Below are 22,074 nucleotides of genomic sequence, written 5' to 3' on the forward strand. Positions count from 1 at the left end.
TGTTTTTCCGATTTAATAAGACGTATGGTATACTCGTAAGTGTTTAAAATTATTTTAATCGTTCAAAGTACCACTGCAGATCTCATACGCGTATGTATCCGTTTAAAAAACTATATGACTTAACGGCCGTCTTGTTTTCCGACTGAAAAAATCTCGTGTATTTTTATACCTACGCGTCTTGTCTTGGTTAAAATGTCCGTTCGGTTCCGAAGTACCCGTGTCATATTTTTATGCTCACCAAGCGGCGGCGTTAAAATTTTTTTCACCTCAAGTCGGTTTTTTCTTATACAATTTATATTTATCTCTAACTCGAGTAGTCGCATTCCTATTGTCTGGACCTCCATATTGGGAATCACGGGGGAGGCAAAAACGTCGTCTCTCGGAACGTATATAATTCCATCAATATTTTTACGACACATAGCTCTATAACAGATATAATACGAATCTGTACAAAAACGGCCGACACAATAATACTCGTTTATTTGTTCTTTCATCATTTATATATATATACAGTTCTAGATTATTATTGTTATTTATATATATATATTTTTTTTTGCTTTTAGATACGACGGCAACGACGTGAAAACTCTTTTCTATATAATATACTACAACTACCATTTTCTTATTTGCCATCGACACACGTCATTACGAACGTGCCCGACCGTCCGTTTAAGTGCATTATGATTACACTGTTATGGACTGAAATATTATTATATATATTATGAGGATCATCTCCCCACTCGCGGGCTGCGTCGGATGCTTTCGCCCAATTTACCTTTGATCCGTTTTGTTAGCTTGTAATACATATTTTTTTTTGTTTTCAGCACTCGTTGAAAATAGGTCCTTGGTCATGCCATACAGGTACATTTTTTCAGACATCGCGTTTTATCTCGTTCGAAATATATTTGTCCGAAATGTCATTGTTGATATAATCATCGTCGACCGTTCCACAATAATGTTCCCGTGTTGTACGACGTTAATCGTTACGTTCGAAATTAAGTAGTTAGATAATACGTGACGCTTTATCATCTTTAATCGTAATCGGAAAGTATACATCTGATTTAAGCCGCTGCCCAAACGATGAAAATATTTAAATATGACATATTATGTATTTAGCGTGTATATGAAATTCAATATTGACATTTAGATCATATCGTTGTGTACTGCGTGGAAAAAGTATAAATTATGCATTTCAGCAGGTAATATTATCTACCAAATTGTCGAACATTTGAAATACAAAAAACGCAAAGTTCCCTCGCCGATTATATGAAACACTGCTTGTCAATGTCAAGGACAACATTGCAGAGTTAACGAACAATTATTTTAATTCATAACGTTGCATCGCACACGCAATCATTTGGCACTAACATTCGTTATTGCATTGCCATTATATAGTTAATATCATACCACGATTTTCGTTCTCAATATCTTTCAGATGCAATTATTTCATAAATCAACTGACGTTCAATATACTTTTTTCAAATAAACTGTATGATTTATTTGATTTCATAACATTGCTCTGGGCGCTGTAAATTAATTAAACTTCATACGTCTTGTCATCATCGACTGTAGTCAAGTAAATTAATATTATACGCTTATTTTAATACACTCGTGTGTATTATAATAATACATAATGTAATATATTATATTTGTATGGGTTTATTCGATTTTTTTCATCGGTTTGTAATTTTACTCTTTAAATTATATAATATACACAGTACGCGCGTTGTGTACATTATAAGATCATTATCGTATCTCGTAATAAGGGTGATAATCGTAGGTTAGTAGTATGGTATACAATCAATACAGACAACTGAGGTAGTTTTTTTTTTTTGACCATCTGTCGTCAACCATAAAACATCTTTTCAAATTAAATTCATTCAAAAAGAAAAAAACGCATACACGATACCTATACATTATAAGTCTTGACGAATCCGTTTAAACGTATACATGGGTACCAGAAAACCATAAAACATACGCGCATGTAAAGGTTACAGTTGGTTGCGTATTTTCATTCTTTCTTTTAAAACCGTCGCGTCGTGCACACCAAACAATTAGTAAAGTAAAAATTACAAAACAACGTTTCGCGCGCGGCGGACGTCCCCGAACGCGCGCTGCTGCTGCATTATACCTACTCGTAACAATAATACAAAGTAGCGAGTGGTTAGAGACTATTATATAGGTACATAAAACACGGTTTATTCAGTAGAAATGAAAACAAAAGCGGAACACACCTGTGTATTGAGAACGGCTCGGTGGCGGCGGTGGTTAGGTAAACACGGCCTATTTCCGATATTATATATAATATTATATCGTATTGCTCTATACGCGCATTATTAATCTGGCAATTCGTATTGAATGTCAAACCGTGTACAGATGTGTACGTGCGCGCGTGTAGTATATTATACTGTATTAGGTATATAATATTATTATTATTATTATTCTCTCGTCCACCGACGTTCACGGTCTGACATCGTACCTTCCAATACGTTTATTGTGTGTATAATATTCCACTAACGGGGCGAAAACGTTTCAAATCATGCGCGCAAACGGCTACAATAATATATTTATATATATATATTTCTATCAATACACACACATATATATAATATATAGTATAGGCACACATTATACTGTTGTTGAATCGACAAAACGCTGACCCACATATCATCGCGTACAAATAACACACACACACACGCTTGTTCAATTCCGATTTCCGTGGGAACTATTATACGTTATCGAGACGGATTCACCGACGTCATTCGACTTGTCGCGTCGTAATAACGAATACGATGTTTCCGATGTACAGCAAGGCTTAAGGGTGCGAAACGTAGACGTCCGCGAGGACTTACCGTGAAATCTCTGAGTGGTACAGTATTTGTTTTCCATGAGATTTTAATTTTCGACTGACAGAACAAAATTTACAAAAATCGACCGAGATCCGACCGCAATACATAACATTATAATTATTAGTGTTGTCGTAATGTCACACAATACCGTATCGTACTCCGCGGTTAATCAGCCCGCGTAATTATTTAACCACCGATTCCGGTTGCGAAATACGTCATTGACAATATTTACGTATACCTATAATATTATTGTACATTTATATATTATCCCACATGAAGCGCATTATTATATAATGCCTAGTAATTAGACTAAAAATTAACCACTCGTAATGCCACGAGAGTAATGCCGTCGACCAGGATAACATTACAGAAAATCTATGTTATATTGTTAAAAGTATTATACATTTAGTGGTGAAAAATCCTTTGTATTTAAAAACTATAACTGCAAGTCTAAGAAAATATGATATTTAATTGAAAATTAAAATTTACCGTTAACAAATATTATTAAAAAAACTACCCACCTTCCTTCTACACAGAACCGCGCCCAAAATTGTATATAGGTACTCAAACCGTCTTTGGGTGGAACGCGATAAGAAAGTCGAGCCGGACGAACGGCTTATCGTAAGAATAAGGGCAGAAAAAATAATGGCAATGACTAAAAAGATTCTTATTTTTCTCTCGCGCTTTTCTAAGAATATTGCCATGAGATATACACAGAACACAAACACTATAGCGCATATAAAACGATCCACCTCGTCTCGGTCCGGAGACTTCTTGCGCTAAGCCCGTACGGTTGCGCAACGTCTGCAGCTATATACACCTACACCGTAGAGTCAGCTGCAGCGACGGAGATCGTGTTTCCACCGTCTTCAAAAAGATATGCCAGCTATAGAGCAGTATAATATACACAGATCGCGTGTGCCGCGAATCTCTTTCCCTCGCTTAGAAACTGTAACACGCGGGGCGCATCGAGCCGTTTAAAAATAATCGAATAACAACAACAACAAACACCGTTGCAGTATATACAATAATACGCACGTATAATATTTTATTATTTATTATACACGTCATCGCGCGTATACATAATGTATAATATATAATGCAACTGCCATTAAAACGACATTAACTGCACTGCGGAGGCGGTGGCGGCGTATGTGTATACGTGTGCGACTACCGGCTATATCGAATGGAAAGTAAAGTAAAAAACACAAAATCGTACCGAACACGACTACTCGTACTACACACTACAAAATATAATAAATTATTTATGTATAGGTATACGTATAGCAGTGTGTGACTTCTGTGGCGCGTATGCGTCGTCGTAGCGTTATGCGACGGAGATTTTCGCATAGCCGTCGACGTAATTGCCGTTTATTCGGAGCAATTTGCATGTTTATTCTGTTATACGCGAGCGCAGACGTATGTGTGCTACACATTTAAGTATATGTATTATAATATTATATATGTACACAACGTATATGGACATTTAACGCGTTCCCATAGTTCACGATTGGTCTCGGTCTGTCACGGCGTTAAATTCTCTACGCGTATGTGTGTGACCCACATCGGCGGGCGCGCATTGGCATTCGGGCGCGAGCATCGCTGAACGAAACGCGAACCAAATCCGCGATTCTGCCCGCCACACCGGGGTGTATACGTATTTTACGATTATTATGAAAATCCGTGGGAAATTACGATAACGAATAGTAATCATTTTGTCGGGTGCGTCTGTGTTCTATATTGATTATACCGGCTGCGCGATCATAATAGTCTTATATTATACCTGCGAGTATTATAATACCACGTTCGGGAAATCGTGTCCAATCGGTGGGCGCACGCTTTACACGCGGTCTTAGCGAACGTTTGTTGTGCCACCACCGCGCCGCCGATATGATAACGTTATTATTTGACATTATATTAATAATAATAAAACATAATAGCCTTATATCGGGCTGTGTGTACGCGTTCGACAAGCTTGAGAGAAGAAGCGCTCGAATCGGATAATATAATAATAATACGTTACCCACTGTAATAATAATATACGAAAATAGTTCCGTCGACGTGATGTTCGGTGTATAGAAAAAAGTTTTTAATTCGCACATCGTCCGTCACGCGTATATATATACATGTACGCATGTGTGAGTCTCGACGAGTGCGAGAAAGTTTTATGTTTATTATTATTATTATTATTTTCAATAATTCAGTCAGTAGGTTACCGTAAATGAAAACTGGTAATTTCACATTATGTAAACCCGATAAAACTCATCGACACATGTATTGAATGCTAAAACGGATTTTAACATTATTTTATGCACTTTCATTCAATTGCAGTGACAAAATATACGCCCATACTCTACTGTATCTATAGTGTCGCAAATCTTTTCGTTATCATTTATATTAATCGATATAGGTATAAATGAAAATTAATAGTTCGTTTTCGACAACTAAACAAAATATTAAAATCAAAAATATAATATGGTATAACTATAAACGCTGGATCAAAGGAGAATCCAACTAAAAACGACTCGGAGGTAAGAAATCTAAATATGTTTGTATGAAAACTGGGAAAGATTAAACAAAATACTGATGTATACTTATAGATATGTTAATCAAATAGTGGACGGGGAGAGCTCTCATCACTGTGTCAGATGATCAAATGATATCTATCAAAATATATAATATAATATATGTATGATTAATGAATTATTATTCTGTGTTTTTATGACTTGTGTGGTGTAGTGTAGGTACATGATTTGTAGCGTTATAAATTATAATAACTGCATTTCAAAATCTAACCTTTGAACATGAACTGTAAAAGATTTTCAAAACGAGCAAACAACATATTATAGGATAATCGAATCACAGTCCAAACCCAGCTCAGCACTGTTTCTTCTGATTATAAAGCGATTATTTTCCTGTTAAATTAGTATGCATATTGTAAATCTATACGTTTAATAATATAATACACTAGTACTTTGGTATAGCATGATGTTATATTACTGTGTACCGCACGTTTAATATACGGTACAGCACAAAATGTTTTTTTGTGTAATACATTCTCATAAACGACATAAATATGCGAACTGCACTAACGAACCGGTGATATCTGATCTTAATCGTCATAATTAGGTATATGAAGAGTAAGATTTTTCGTTTTTCACGGCAATTATACTAGGTACACTATGTAACTTATATAGTCGAGTAAGAATACGTCTTGTAAGAAGACATTTTTTCCGGCAAACACTCCGGAATTTTGAACCGGAAGGACGTCGCTCGCATATTATGTAGATGGCGTCGTTTTTACATAGTTTACACACGTAATATGATAATAATTATACGCAGGTTTGGTGCGTATAGAAGCACCCGCGTGTGCCGTGCAAACGAGAACGAAACAAATTATTACGATGGTTAGGAATTTCCGTGTCTATCATTTTTGAAGCGCGATTCACCTTTTAGAATTTATTTAGACGACGATCGAACAACACAACGTGTATAATAATGATAATATTTTAATTGATGACCGGATTAACAGCGTTCTATCATTATTGTTTCTAGGTTAATGCTATAGCAGTGTCTTTGCAGCCTCTCTGGGTTTACATTACACGCACACACTCACATACACACAACACATTTGATATTATATATATTATTGTACACATATTATATTAATTACGAGTACCTATATTATAATGAACACATTTATAATATTTTTTCCAACGTATAATGTAGCATTTTTCTGCAACGAACGTGCCCATGGCGAATGTCAACATAAACTATAATATAAACACCAGCTATATAACATAGACCTCGTGTGCATTCCCGTCGCCGTCGTCTCCCCTGGGCTGAAAGGAGAGTATATTATAATATTATTATAAACACGCTCGACATTGAGTGCGGCGGCGGCGGCGATTTTATTGGAATCTGAGGACGTCGACGGGTGAGCGTCGTATATAAAATATATATATACCCAATGCACAGCTCTGCGGTGCACACGACTTACGTGATCGAAAGTGTCTGGTCGGATAATAAAAAAAACGACATCGAAACTGCAGAGTTATTGAAATCTACATTATAATATACGAGTATACCTGTATTATTCACACTATAATATAGTTTATTATACGGGAACAAATGAACGATGCGGTTTTGCGGGTATCGACTATCGAGTGGCACAGCAGCAACGTATAGTCGTACAATGTATAATTTTGTAGATATATGCGTAAAAATATAGGAACTGCTAAGTATCGAAATCACAGCGTTTGAGATCAGTGTTAGATAAGAAATAACAATGATAAAATCCAAACACTTCCGAAGACCCATTCTTTTAAATTTTTTGCAATCGAAATAGGTATTATATTTTATAGGTTGCACTGTTACAAGTGGTTTCGTATTTTTAGTTCGAGTTATATAGCACGTTTCCTAGTCTCGGCAAAAGTATATCGTTTCTAATTTTTATGCACACTTTACCGCTGCTAATAGTTACATAGTAATTGTTTTAACTGTCACCGGATACCGTCGTCATAATTTATATTTATGTTTCTCGCGCGTATTGTCACCCGATACGTTTTGTTGTTTTCAACCGTCGAGTAGTTAGTAGTTACGACATAATTCTACAGTAATTCAAATTTAATTTAATATTAGTAAACAATGTTTGCAAAAAAAAAAATTATTTATTTAATAATTTTATGCTACTGAAATAAATATCAACAAATATTTAAAAATAATTTAAATAATCAAAGTAATCAAAATGATAAGCAAACACTTACGCAAAAATATAAACGATGACATAAGACAATTAAAAATGCGTCGTTGGAGGTAAAACACCTATTTATTTTTTTTTTATCGAAGTCCTCTACACAATACATCATTAAATATTTAATTTTTAATCGAAACAATAAACTTATGTACCTACCTACGTCTTTTTGATTACATTCGAAATAACGAATGTGTTCAATATATTATTTAAAACCTAATAAATAAATAAAAAAACTATTCTTATATCATCCCTATATGCACTTTCATTTAGCTACTCTTTTATTTCTAAAAAGTACCTACTGATTAACTGATATGAATATAAATGAAGCATAAAAAAATATTATTTACCTGTTATTGTTATTAGGGTTTATTACATTAGCCCCAAAGATGTCCTCGTTAGCAGTAGTAATCACTGTAAGTCATAATATTTCGAAAAACGATATTCCATCCGAGGCGGCGATCACCGAGCACTGTTCATCTGTGTGTTACTTAAAACGCGAAAAATTAAAACTATGAAAATAAATAATAAAAAATTTAAATAGTATTAAAAAAAAAAAAAATGGACACAATCGACAAAGATTAGTTAATTAAAACACCGCACACTCCGATAATAATAATTCCGAACGGATTGTTGTAAACGATAAATTACGCAAACGAAACGATATCGACAATATTATATTTTATGTATACGATAATACTTTAAAATATGATTATGTTGCGCCGCACCGGGTGATTGCACGCGGGTCGACACCTGTACGAAAACTGAGCTCGTCTCTGGCAGTCTGGCGGTTCTTTCACTCGCCGCCGTCGCAGTGCCGGCACTCTCTCCCGGCGCAACCTGTTCCGCGAGCGCGCGCGCCACACGGCGACGATTATTTATTTGTATTCGATCCGAAGCGGACGGATGGACGGCCGGCGGGCGCTAAAGAAAGGATTACACGCCTATGTTATAGGCTATAACGTCGAACTGTCCACCGTTCCGACTTGAATCGGTTAAAAACGAGTCCTTATTGTGGATTAACCAAAATATTGTTGTTTTTTTTTTTATGTGTACACTTTAGTTTAAACGGTAAACAATGTTACCGATCGATTATTTTTAAATGAGGACAGAGAAGAAGACGAGTAATAATATAAAATAGCATGTATGAGAAAAGTTAAGTTAAGTGAATTATTGTGTCACCTCATCACATACGACGCGGTTGTGATGAATAATACATAAAAGGGAGCTATATATCGAGAGAGAAAAGATAATATATAGTGCTGCCGAGGGAGAAGATTACGACCTAGGTGCACACGGGAAAAAAACGACAGGTAAGGAATCCGACAGATGTAGGAAAATTTATGTGAATATCGAACTGCATCAACGCACCATTATTCGTTAATAGTAATCGACATTCGCTATTCTAGAACAAAATAGTGCTTATAAAAATTATTGTGTTGCATTTATTTTTGTTGTTATTAATACTACGTATAAATATCACCATAGTAAGTATAAGTATAAGTCGTAAGATTTAATTTAAAAAATATATATTTATTATTGTTTTGAATACATGCAAATTAGTATTATATTGATGCGTTTATCTATGTTTATTTCATAATTAAAATCAATTTTTGCCCAACGATTTCTATTTATCATATAATAATGTTGTATTTGCATAGTATCTATCATCCATTTAAAATCCATATACCTACGCATCTGCTAAGGTATAATAACCCGATTACATTTCGCATTGCACTCTTTTAACTGAATTATATTTCTTCAATCAAATTTTCCAGTTGAATTAACTTCCGCTTTGCATTAATTTACACTATTTATAGTTTTCTTCATTTCACTGTGCATTGTATATAAAACATTGTTGATGACCGATACTAACTGTATCTAATTTAGTGTTTTGTTTTTCACTATAGATTCATTAATTTATTTATTCTTACTTACTTCATGCTTGATTACTTATTTACATATATACATATATAAAAACATACTTATTAATACTTTTTGATTTAAAAATTTAACGTGGTTCGTCAAATTATAACATACAATTGTATGGGTATTTATTTTGGCCTATGTTTTGTTCTCGGAATGTGGTATATGTGCAATCACATCAAAACAATTAATTTATTTAATAATGACTAATGAGTCGGCCAAAAAACTATGAAATAAATTTAATCTATTTGCTGTCAATGAAAAGAATGTGTTTTAATACTTGCTATTATAATTAATATTAACTGCAGGTGTATTCTTTTCTGACATACTATATTATTATAGTCTTATAATAACTGGTTAACCGGATCTAAATAGTAAATATGTATCCTGATTAATGATTACAGTGTGTTGTAGAACAAAAGTCCGTGCAAATAATATCTTAAACAATTTCAATACGAATACGTGAATAGAATACCTAATATCGAAATCAAATAAACAACTTCTATATCATAGTGGTATATCAAGTATTCAATTTTAAAAAGTCTACAGATGTGTACAATACAAAAAAGAAATAAACAAATTTAGTTATTAAATAGATCAGTTTTAAGATCATTTCAAATTAAAAATTAAAACATATTATATTCGATCACAAGTTTCTAACAAAGACTGAAATGCACAATTAATTCTATTTTCAAAAAAAAATTAAATTGTTAACTGAATTATTAACCATGTGTGTATGATTAATTGTGATCTTTAAGAATTTTATTGTTACCTATTGGTGTTATTTTATAAATTATAATTATAATTCATCACAGAGTTTAACCTAATATCCAAGTGTAAATGTAAACGTACCTATCTTTTATCTGTTAAAAATATTGTACTGTAAAAATAATTTATAATATTTATAGTTTGATAACTTTTCCACCAGAAATATAATACACATTATTTTATATTTACAGATTAATCTGCAGTTGACTGATTTCATGAAACAGCTTGAATGATACGAAATGGAATATTTTAAAAGATATATTATAAAAACAACGATGTCAATTATTAATCTTTCAGCAGTTATTATAAATGCAATATAATGATATAAAAAGAATTTTTTAACTTTACTTTTTATATTTGTAGTCACACGACGATAGTCAAAAATATAGTCACAGCCAATGATATACGACGTTTCGAGTGTCCCTATTTCCCCACGGTGTATGACTTTTCATCAGCCGAGTACGCGGAAATATTTGTCCGGCTGTTTGGATTGCTGCCCACACTATGCAATTCGAATGTTCTTGTATGCGCGCAGCCAAGGCACGAACAGTATCAATGTCATCCAATAAAACGTAGGTACTGACCGACATTGTCACGGACGGCGATATATTTGAGTTTATTGGCTTTAGCGAGTCAATAATAGTGCACACGAAATCGTTTATAATATCATTCTACACTACATACCTACCTTTAATAATATTGGTCATTGCGTTTTTCCGTGGGAAGTAAGTTCGCTGTTTGGCAGAAGATCAAGTACCTGTACAGATGTATTGTTTTACAATGTAGGCTTACTCTAAAGGTCCTACGGAGTTGAGTTAAAAAAAAAAAAAATTAAAAATCCGACAATATTTATCTGTTTTCTATTTTTCATTTCTTCGTATGTTTCATCGGTGAATTTATAATATTTAGTGAAAACTCAACGGAAGTTTATTTGTCGAAGCTATTCAGACCGTTAAATTATTGTTTCATTTGCCATGTACTATTATATACCATTACTGTACAGAACAGATATTCATTATCGATCTATAAAACTACAAAAAATGATCAATAGTTTTTAAAATTTTTTTTTTATTATTTCATATCTGATTTTATAATATGAAAGTACTTCCAAACCATCTAATTGTCTAAAATTTTGTGTTACTACTATTTTAATCTATTGTATATTATTGTTTTATTTTATTTTATGGCGTGTACAGAGATTTGCGATGATAATTAAAAACAAATATCTAAAATATCAGGTAGATTAATGAATATTTTTCACCACGTTAAATGAATAATATAAATAATATAATCAACATAATACATATATTTTCAATGAAATTCAGCATATACATATATAAATATATTTAGGTATAATTTGTGTATATTTTTTTATACATTATTACCATTATTAAACGATTCGCTTTTTCTGACAGCCGTCCGACGATGAAGACGATATTAACGCAATATCGGTAACTACATATTATTATATCATCATGTGTATTACAATAATATAAAGTATACAGATACAAGGTGATATTTAACTTACCGTGTACCGAGCAATGTTTACTATGTCGGGAGATATGAGGAAACTTAAAATTATTTTTCTAAACGATTAAGACCCATATGTATTATATTTTAAAATTGTTCGTGTCGTCTTAGTATTTGTTCATAAAATTAAAATGTTTTGATTAACCTCGCCCTGTTAACGATAAAATATAATCACCCTGTATCTACTTGCGGTATGTGCGGTATGTTATAATGATATACAATATGTACATTATATACACATTACTATATAGGTATACTCGTAATATTATGTTGTATTGCGCGTGTTAGCTCCGGACCGAAAGGAGTTTGGACGCGACCAGTAATGGAATCATCAACGTCTACATTCCTGCGAGACTGCAGCAGCACCAGCACCAGCACCAGTCGACTTTGTGTCGGCGAGATGCATGGTATATAGGTACTAGATAGTATATAGAAGCCATTGCAGCACTGCATTATCGTACTATATACATGTTCGTACAATATTATTCTTAATGAGATGTACTCTCGTCCGAGCATAATGCCTCCTCTTCCACACCGACGCGCGACGTCCGCAACTATAATAGTGCAGTCAAGAGAAGGAAATTAAAACCGATTTCTAGCAAAATTTCATATTATTTATTTTTAAGTATTTCCAAATTCAATGGTCATTATAAAATATTTTTACTGCTACTTCTAGAGTCCATACATATTGCAGCGATTAAGTAATGTACCTACGGGTCATCAATCATCCACGCAAATCATATTATTTTGCAGATTATATTATGTATATATATAGTTACACATTTACAATTATAGGTACAATGAATTATATTATTATGTAAAATCGATCAAATTCGATTAAACCCAACTTTGAGGTTAATTTTTACACACGGGTAATTACATTATTTTTCAATTTATTTTTCACTTTTTCGTTTATTTCAGACTTTTTTTTGTCGTCGTTATTCATCATCGTCTGGTGTAATCTTTACAAAAACATTATTGCTATGATTATGTATATTATACCTATAATAATATCATATATATATATATGTATTGCATTTACCTGCATAACATTATGTCCAAAGACTTTGGGCGCGATCGGTTGCTGCAGATTATCGTTATTATTTTTTTGACGATCCTGAGGGCTTTTATACCTACCTATTATATCCGACGAACGCCCGAGATGCACGTTCCGCCAATAGTTGCGGATCGGTATCGTAGTTGATCAAATTATTTATAAAATCATCATTCCGACTAGCCTTAAAATATGCATGCTTACAAATTATCATAAAAAATCGTTGCGATCGAAACCGATATTATACACAAATGGGTACATCTTATATTTATATGCAATAGTATAATACACTGCACGTCTGGTTAGGTTAGGTTATAATGACGACTATACCTCGCTGTTATGTCTCGTTATATACGTCATTGCGATATGCGCGTCTATCGGACTTTTTTATCTAAAAAAAATTAATATTCCAACGCCAAAAGGGAAGTAACAATAAGTTGAAATATGGAAGTTAACGATCGTGTACCTACCCATCTATTACAGCTATAATTAGGGTAGTTAAGCTTATTAAGTGATATTTTAATTTAATATAATGGGAAACAGTTTTATTTTATCGTGTTGAGAGTAACATTAATACATACTTTTTTTTTTTTTTAAGTTTTTTAGGACTTAATTAATTTTCTTAATAATATTATGCAGGCAAATTAATTATTTAAGTACAACTTTTTAACTGTTACATTTTAAATAAAACGTTATTTTTATGTGATTTTAATTAAATAAATCAATATTACTTAAATATTTAAATGTATATTATTATTATGTGCTACTCATACCAATTTATTTAAATTTAATACTCAAAATAATGTAAAATAACATAAGACATAATATAAATTTAATATTTTCGTAGAATATGCTACAATTTTGTTTCAAATAAAAAATTATAATTACATAGTACTTCTAGAACTAATAAAATATTTTCGCTTCAAATTGTCACGGAGACGTAACTATAACGATAATATAGTTATTATTAGCATAATAACATGGTAATATAGTTGTCAAATCTGTCATATAATTGTCAAGGTTTTTTTTTACCTGTTGAACTAAATACTTTATTCTATTATTTTATATAAATAAATACTGCGAAATTAAACTAAATGTAAAATATATTACTATTATTTTAATAAAACTATTCGGTTATTTCCCTAAGCTTTCGGATTATATTATATTTCAATGACATTTGCATTTTAAAGTATTTTTTTTATAATAAATAGTTTTATATTTTATTAACTTTATAAATTAGTACTTTTGATGTCAATTCGGAGAAAAATATTTAATACGCTCACTCTTATTTCAATAAACACAAAATAATTGGATGTAGTTAATAAATAATAATATAATTATAAATTAGGTAAACATTGTAATTGGTGCACTTTCCCTCGAATAAAAGATCACAAAACAACATGATATAATAATCGTAAAAATAATTTTTCTACTACCTGCTAAAAATCAACATTAAAGTATACAATTCACATAGATAATTGTTTAATGTTATGTAATTTACTTTTTATCGCAATTCATAATAAAATAACATTTTTAAGTAATAGGTACGTGCTAATACATCTGTAACTATAATTAGTCTACTTTACGTCTTTGCATTATAAATATTATATAACAATAATTTATTAAATATAATATTAGATGCTTATAGCTATGTATCACCTTTATAATTATTAATTATTTTTGATAACATAAAATATTAAGTTATCACTAAATTCAAATTTTGTTACAACAATAATATGTTAACTTCGGTTGTATTCAATTATTTTTAGACATGTTTGTATACAATATAATATACTCGTATATATGGCTTATGAGATTAGTTAATTGTATAAAATAATAATTTAAAAAAAATAATCTTATTAAAAAAAATGAGTTTTTCTTTAAAATATCGCCTTGTACCGTGTATATAACCCACATAGCATATAAGTACTAATGTACTATAATACTATATAATATTATGTAGGTACTTTATCATACATCAAATTACTATAAAACAAAATACATATACCTATTGTAATATATTCATAAAATTAATTTACCCATTTGTCAGATTGAAGGTCTTTTCCTTGGTCTATGGTTATTTATTATTTATGAAAGTTTTAGTGCGTATCGTAAACTATATGACTTTACATAGCTTTGAAAATTAATTCAGCCGACAGTGTAGTTAAATGATTAATAAAATATAATAATTTAGTTTTTATGTATACCTTTACTATATAATTGAAGAAATATTAAATTTATACTATACAGGGTGGTTCATTTAACATGCCAATTCCCTATTTTCTATATATATAGGTATATATATATATAATAACGAATATAATATTATATTCAAATTATTGATATTTTTTGTACTACCTATTTAAAAAGTTCACTGTGGTGATACAAATTTATTTTTGACAAATTAACCTCATCCCCTCCCTTTAAACAAAAAAATAGCTTAATGGATAATATCTTTGAAGATTGTGTTATAGGTACCTATAATTCAAAATCCAGGCGCGTATAGCTTTTCAGTTATTAAAATGTTTTTAATAATAATAATAATTTTACAAAAATATTAAATATATAAAATATTAAATCTTATGTTTATTATACTTCAAGTTTTTTTTATAAATTATATATATATATATATATATATTGATAAATCAATTACTAAAATATTCAAATCACCATAAATCCCTTATCGTCCAGCCAATTACATCATAATAGACCTAGCTATTACTTATCCTTAGTATAAAAAGTTAAATAACTTAAAAAACATAATTAATTTCAAAATAAGATGATCTTTAGATACGTTTAATAATTCCAAAAATCTGATTTTGAATAGCTACATAATAATTAAAGAAAAAAAAAAAGAAATGAGGATGATGAATTACCCTGTATAGTGTATATAATGTTAAAAAAGTAATGCTATAGGCTATAATGTCGAAATCAAATAATGGTTTGATTGTTCAAGAGGAAAAATGTAAACTATTATTGATTCTATAATATGTAATATTATATTTAAGTAGTTTCACTTTACGTGCAGTCTTGTTCTTTTAATAAATACATTATTTATACTAGCTATTTTATTGTTTAAAGATATAAATAATTTATTATGTATGTATTTTAGAAATTGCAGTGTCCTTTAGAACAATATCAGATGCAAGGAAGTACGATTCATATAGCTTGTATAATAGGTACATGTTATTAATTATTATTAAACATTTAATTAAACGCCCAGGTACGGGTGGTGTTTTATTGAAAACTATCAAGTAGATACTATATAAGTACTCGTATTATACAAACACCAATTTCCTGTATAGAATACAATTTATTTTTACACAAGATCTGAAAGTATAATGTACCTATGCACGAACATGTTTACCGATTTGTTTTTACTCGGTGTTTTAAATACCTACCAAATATTTAAGTGGAAAACAAATATTAATTTATTTTTCGAAATCTGCACAAACAGAAAATGCACATATATAGGAACACTATAAATACCTTATTACGCGATTGTATATTATATTATGATCACCTTGACCGTACGTCCCATTTTCCGCAATATTCTTAGGTATGCATAACCGACCGGAACCGTACACTCGTTGAAATCCTGGATCACGTGGTGTTTAATTTCCTCTTTTCTTTCTTAATCCACTTTTCACGGCAAACGATACCGAATTTAATATATATTTTTATAAAACCAAAATTTAACAGAGCCAGACGCATGTGCCTATGCATAATTTATCTCGTTTTATATTAGCCCATTAAACAACTGCAGCAACATATTTTTAACCATACTCTAATAGTCTTTAAGCCTTAAAAAAATCGTTACAGTTTATCAGAATGTGTTACACGATGGTTGTAAAATCAAGAGGGTTTCGAATAAGTATATTGAACTTGGGATATGGTGACAATATGATGTATAGCTTTGATATAAGTTAGTAAGTTCTATACATTAATATATACTCACATTTTATTTCAACAAAGGAAAATAAAATAAGCTTTACAAATTTGTTCACGATTGATTACCGATTGAGCACTGACGACTACCTATAATACAATAATGTCAGTGTAATATGTACATTGGTCAGCCACAATGTCCCGTTTGTTTGTGTGTTGACAGTTTAGCACCGAAATAGTACGGTAAAACTGCATATTGTTTTGTTTTAGTTTTCGGAGCCTCGTGGATGGATATTTTCGGATGATGCGCTAACGCGGATCGGCGAATCGTGGACGACGAGAAAACAAAAATATTATACTATTGGTCATGATGATTATCGGAGCGTTGTTAATTAAAAACATAAAAAAAAAAATAAAATGTTTTAATAATATTATTATAATAAATAAAAGTCCGACGAACTGCGAGCCATCATAATAGCACTGACCGCCCTACGCATATAATGTATACCGTGTGCGTTTATGATTATAATTATTATTTGTCGGTATACGACGACGGCCGTTATTATATCTCGAGATTGAGATCATACGCACAATATTATAATATTATTATTATTAAACGCTGCAGCTGATATATACCTATATGTTTATTATACAGTATATAGTTATGAGTGTATAACGATAATCAGCGGTGCGCGTTTATAACATCGTTCAATACAGATACTTAACTACATGTACTTCAGCAACAGCAGTGAGCAACGGTACCTGTATATACAGGATTCGGGGAGTGGGTGGAAAAAAAGAGTGACCGAGTCCTGTATTATAAGGTGCGTAATATTCCAATGTATAGATAGATTGTTATTATAATATAGGTATAGTGTGGGAATCGTTAACTGGTACTTATCTCTTTCGTATAAAATATATTATATTGTATTTAAACGGTGCGATCCATTACACTAATTTTCTTAGTCAATTTATGCGTTATGAAATCAAAAAAAAAAAAAAAATTAGTTTTATGCGGTTTTAAGTATATAGATACTATATTTTTAATCACAACGGATATTTTATAATATTAATTAAAACGATTATTATTACCTATCTGTATATTATTATTAATTTCATATGATTGGATGTCAAATAAATAGTTTTTGATTTATGAGCGATAACAATAATAATGTCTATAATAAGCATTATAAAGATTTTGTGAGCAGAGTAATAAATCAAAACTTACTGTTTTGAGGTACCATTTGACATTTCACAACAATATTACTATTACGATTTTGTCTAAATTTATTTTTCGTAGGTGGATCTTTATTTTATTTTTTTCTTTAAGATATTAGGTACAAAATATGAAGATGCAGTTTTTAAAAATATAATTTAAAAAGAAATTGCAGGTATAATTTATAAAGTTATTTTATATGTGATTGGCAGAATTACAAAATTATTTATAAAAATAAATTAAGAGGTCTATTATACTTGTAGTAGAATATAACAACAAATTATTTTTGGGTTCGGTAATAACTAATAAGATCAAAAAACATATTATTATAATGCAGAACAGGTGAATTATTTATGAATATAATCGTACTAGAATAATTTTCAAACATGATTATTTGAATGAAAAATCATAAAAGAAATATTTGAGCACTATTAATTTTTAAAATTATGTTCAATTAATTGAGTTTAAAAATTATTTAAATACCTAAACTGAAAAAAAATCATTCGAATAATTATTTATATAAAAATTTGTCAACTTTGGGTGTTTGAACTATGTTTAGGTAAAAAATAGGTATTTTATATTTAGAAATTTTATTTACTTTTATAAATTATTTTATACAATGTATCTGATACTAGTATTTAAACGTAAAAGAAAAACGTATCTAGTATATTTTTCAATTTTTAAAAATATTGAATGTAATATAATATTGTATCTAGCTTATATCTAGATATTAGAGATAAAAATATTTGGCGTACTCGTATCTACTATCTAATTATATCTAAATACTTTTTTCATATATTCTGCCCATCCCTGTTCGCATTAATAAAACAACTTATTATTTTTTCAATATCAGCTGCTATATTTTATACAAACATATTTTTAGAAAAGTATTCAGGTACTCTGATTAAAAACGTGGGCTCTCATTAAAAAAAAAAAAAAAAAACCATAGACGTGATTATATATAATATATATATACATACAAACAGTTACAAAATTAGATTTTATCAGTGAAATACTCGAGAATCGAAACCTATCTAGAAACCATATATATGAATAAAAAAAGTTGTTTGTATTAAACACAAAAATTGACTTGGTAAACATATTAGTGTATTACTCGTATATACCTATTATATTATTATAGTTGAACGGTTCGTTCTGCATAATACCATATCTACGCGTATACCACGTATATATTATTATTCGTATATTATCCGTGTAACGTGCTTACTGCGCGTCTTATAATAATTTTATTTTTTATTTTCACCGTGTGCTTGTTCGCTATAATATTATATGTGCTTGTAAGACTACGTCATGATGGGTACACTCTTTGGATACCGCGGGAGGAGTCGTCGTACGAATAGTTTTCGTCAAGGGCTAGGTCGTCCTACTTGAGATGATTATCGTCGTCGTATATATAATAATAAATATATTATATTCACCGGGTTAATAGGGTTAAACGTGGTCGTGGCAACAATGAGCGTGGCTAATGCGGTGATTGGTTCGCCCGTGATATCAACGCGAGTGCGGGCTTTTGTTGTTTTTCCGACCGCGTATATACCCGCCCGTAATATAATAGATATAATATCGTACACGCGGAGACGACACTTTTTTCTCTTTCGTTTCGTCGTCGTCATTCTTACGATATTATTGATCTTGATGATGTATATATATATACATGTTTCTTTTCGATTTCGTCAGTATAGTAAGTTATTGTTGTCTACAGTCGGTCAGACGGATAGTCGATCGACAAATATTGCGTATGCTGTGTATACTGTAGACGAGTGATGGAAAGGACCTGTATTGTATGATTTCAGCGAGTGGGGAGGTTTCGATATTAGTGGAATTACCTTATTTTTATTCGACATCGTAGCAGCACTCGCCAAGCATATTACGTGTTTACGTATGAATGAACAATAACGATATAGTGAAAATAATTCGTAGCGATTATTAATTTATGAATTTATGGTGGAGACGGAAATTCACAGCACAGTAACGTAACTTATTAATAAGTAATATGTACCTATCGTATAATCATTTAATGACTGCATCGAACCGTTAAAAAGAAACATTATATACGTATGTAAATATAACAAAGCATATTGTCAACTAAAATGCTTAAAAAGGTAATCTTTAATGTAATTAAGTTAATATTCGCATTTCACTTTATTGTCATTGTATACAATTCAGTACAGTTATTGTATCATTTTTGTATAATTATTCTAAATAACTTAACTTATTTTGTTTGTGTTTAGGTATAATACATCGTATCATCAAATACTCATTAAATTAAAAAGCTGTGCTTATTTATAATTATACGCATTACTATCAATAAATTATTACAATTTATCTAATTTAACGATAAATAACGTAAATCTTAAAGGTAAAATAATTTATCATTTGCTATTAATACTATAACTGAACAAATAACATTTATACATTTCTGATTACAATATGCGTATGTTAAGAATTATTTTACAAGTTTCGCCTAGAGTATTTTTTGTCGAAATCGCTCATATGATATCAGTTCCATCACTAGAAAAATTATTTTAAAAATTTGTTTAAAGTCAATCGAAATTCGAAGAGTTATACCAAAACCAAACACTTGAACTCGCCTATACTAGTATTAGTAATAGTCTTGATGTGAAATGTAAAAATAACTCATTGATATATTGTTATTTTGTATAATTTCTAAATCAGCATAGGTATAACAATATAATGTTTGTATAAAGTGTTACAGACGTATTGCGTTTTAGATTTAAAAGAAGCTTCTTCAGACGATACTGTTCGGACCGGTTCTGTTGGGTGTATATAGTTATTAATGACTATTGCTTTTTTAAATAATAATAATTATATTTTTACAATTAAAATACTAATATTTTTATTCAAACTAGTTTAAAGATTTTATATTTATTTGTTTCAATAAAATTTAAAATTTAAAGTTTACCGAGCTTAAAAAATCTCTACTTTTGTCATTAGACCACATATTTGTGTAGGTTCGATATGAAATATATATTATTGTTTCAAATTATAGACATGTAGAAAATATTATTTTTTTCAAAATTAGGGTCAAGAGCGTATTTATACCAGTAAAAACTATTTTAATGTAAACATTTATCTTAAATCATTTCTCGTCGTTTCAGTCATCTTAACCATGAGAAGGTTCACACAGGTCATAAACCTTAAGTGGTAATAAGTAAGTACTACAAGATGATGCATATATGCGCAACGACTAACATGAACGAATCCGTATAGTGGTTAGAATTATGCATAAATCATTTTTAAATAAATTCTCTGGATAACTTCGCATAATAAACTGCAACTTCTACACGATTATCATAAATACAATTTAGCCATTTAACTTTACGATATTTTCTAGTTTTATCATTATATTACTGTTGTATTGTGTTAATGTATTTTACAATTGCTGTTAAAAATGACTAATAACATAATAGTTTATTTAGATTTAGTGTAAATAATTAATATATTTTTGTTTTTTTATAGAGCTGTTTATTTACCGGAGTCAAGTTGCTACCATAAATATTATACGGAAAATAATAATAACACGTATATTTAGTAAATAATAAAACATAATATATACTTGATATGCATACATTGTATAACATAATTTATAACTAAATATATGTACTCATATATATGTATGTATATCTTAAGTGTAATCGTTTGTATTTTACCAGTCAAATACCAAGGGAATAAATTGAACATTTTTACTGTCAGTCAAGTGTAGTTTAATTTCTCAGATTAATAATTAATGCATTAATACAGTCAATAATTTTCACGTATAAAAATATTCCTAAGACTTTATTGTATTATTTAGGTTTTCGTGAATACATAAATTAGTATAAATAATGATATAAATTATAAATTATATGTGATCAGTAGAACTATCGGTCAAATAGCTAAATTTATTTTATAGGATTTCAAAGTGTCACTTATAAATTGTATTGTCTTTTCTGTACTTGTAGAATTGACAACATTGGTATACTTTTATAGTACTAATAAATAATATTATATATATATTGACGAGGCATATTAAAATGTACTATTTTCGTACACCATATCTCACTTATAG

General features: G+C 30.2%; 1 protein-coding gene and 1 long non-coding RNA gene across 3 annotated transcripts in view; one reads left to right on the forward strand and one right to left on the reverse strand.

The window, feature by feature from the left end:
* The window catches only part of LOC114126661 (uncharacterized), a 31,905-nt gene extending 23,520 nt beyond the window's left edge, over positions 1-8,385 (reverse strand). For both annotated transcript variants that reach the window (XM_050199578.1, XM_050199577.1), the window contains exon 1: positions 7,953-8,385. The gene's annotated coding sequence lies outside the window, so the exon portion shown is untranslated. The remainder of the gene's footprint in view (positions 1-7,952) is intronic.
* LOC126549666 (uncharacterized) overlaps positions 1-10,584 on the forward strand; it is a 75,163-nt gene extending 64,579 nt beyond the window's left edge. Inside the window, exon 3 of the long non-coding RNA XR_007603782.1 lies at positions 10,488-10,584. This is a non-coding gene — a long non-coding RNA (uncharacterized LOC126549666). The remainder of the gene's footprint in view (positions 1-10,487) is intronic.
* Positions 10,585-22,074: the final 11,490 nt, after the last annotated feature.

The sequence above is a fragment of the Aphis gossypii genome, chromosome 2 (assembly GCF_020184175.1).
Source record: "Aphis gossypii isolate Hap1 chromosome 2, ASM2018417v2, whole genome shotgun sequence".
Taxonomy (NCBI): domain Eukaryota; kingdom Metazoa; phylum Arthropoda; class Insecta; order Hemiptera; family Aphididae; genus Aphis; species Aphis gossypii.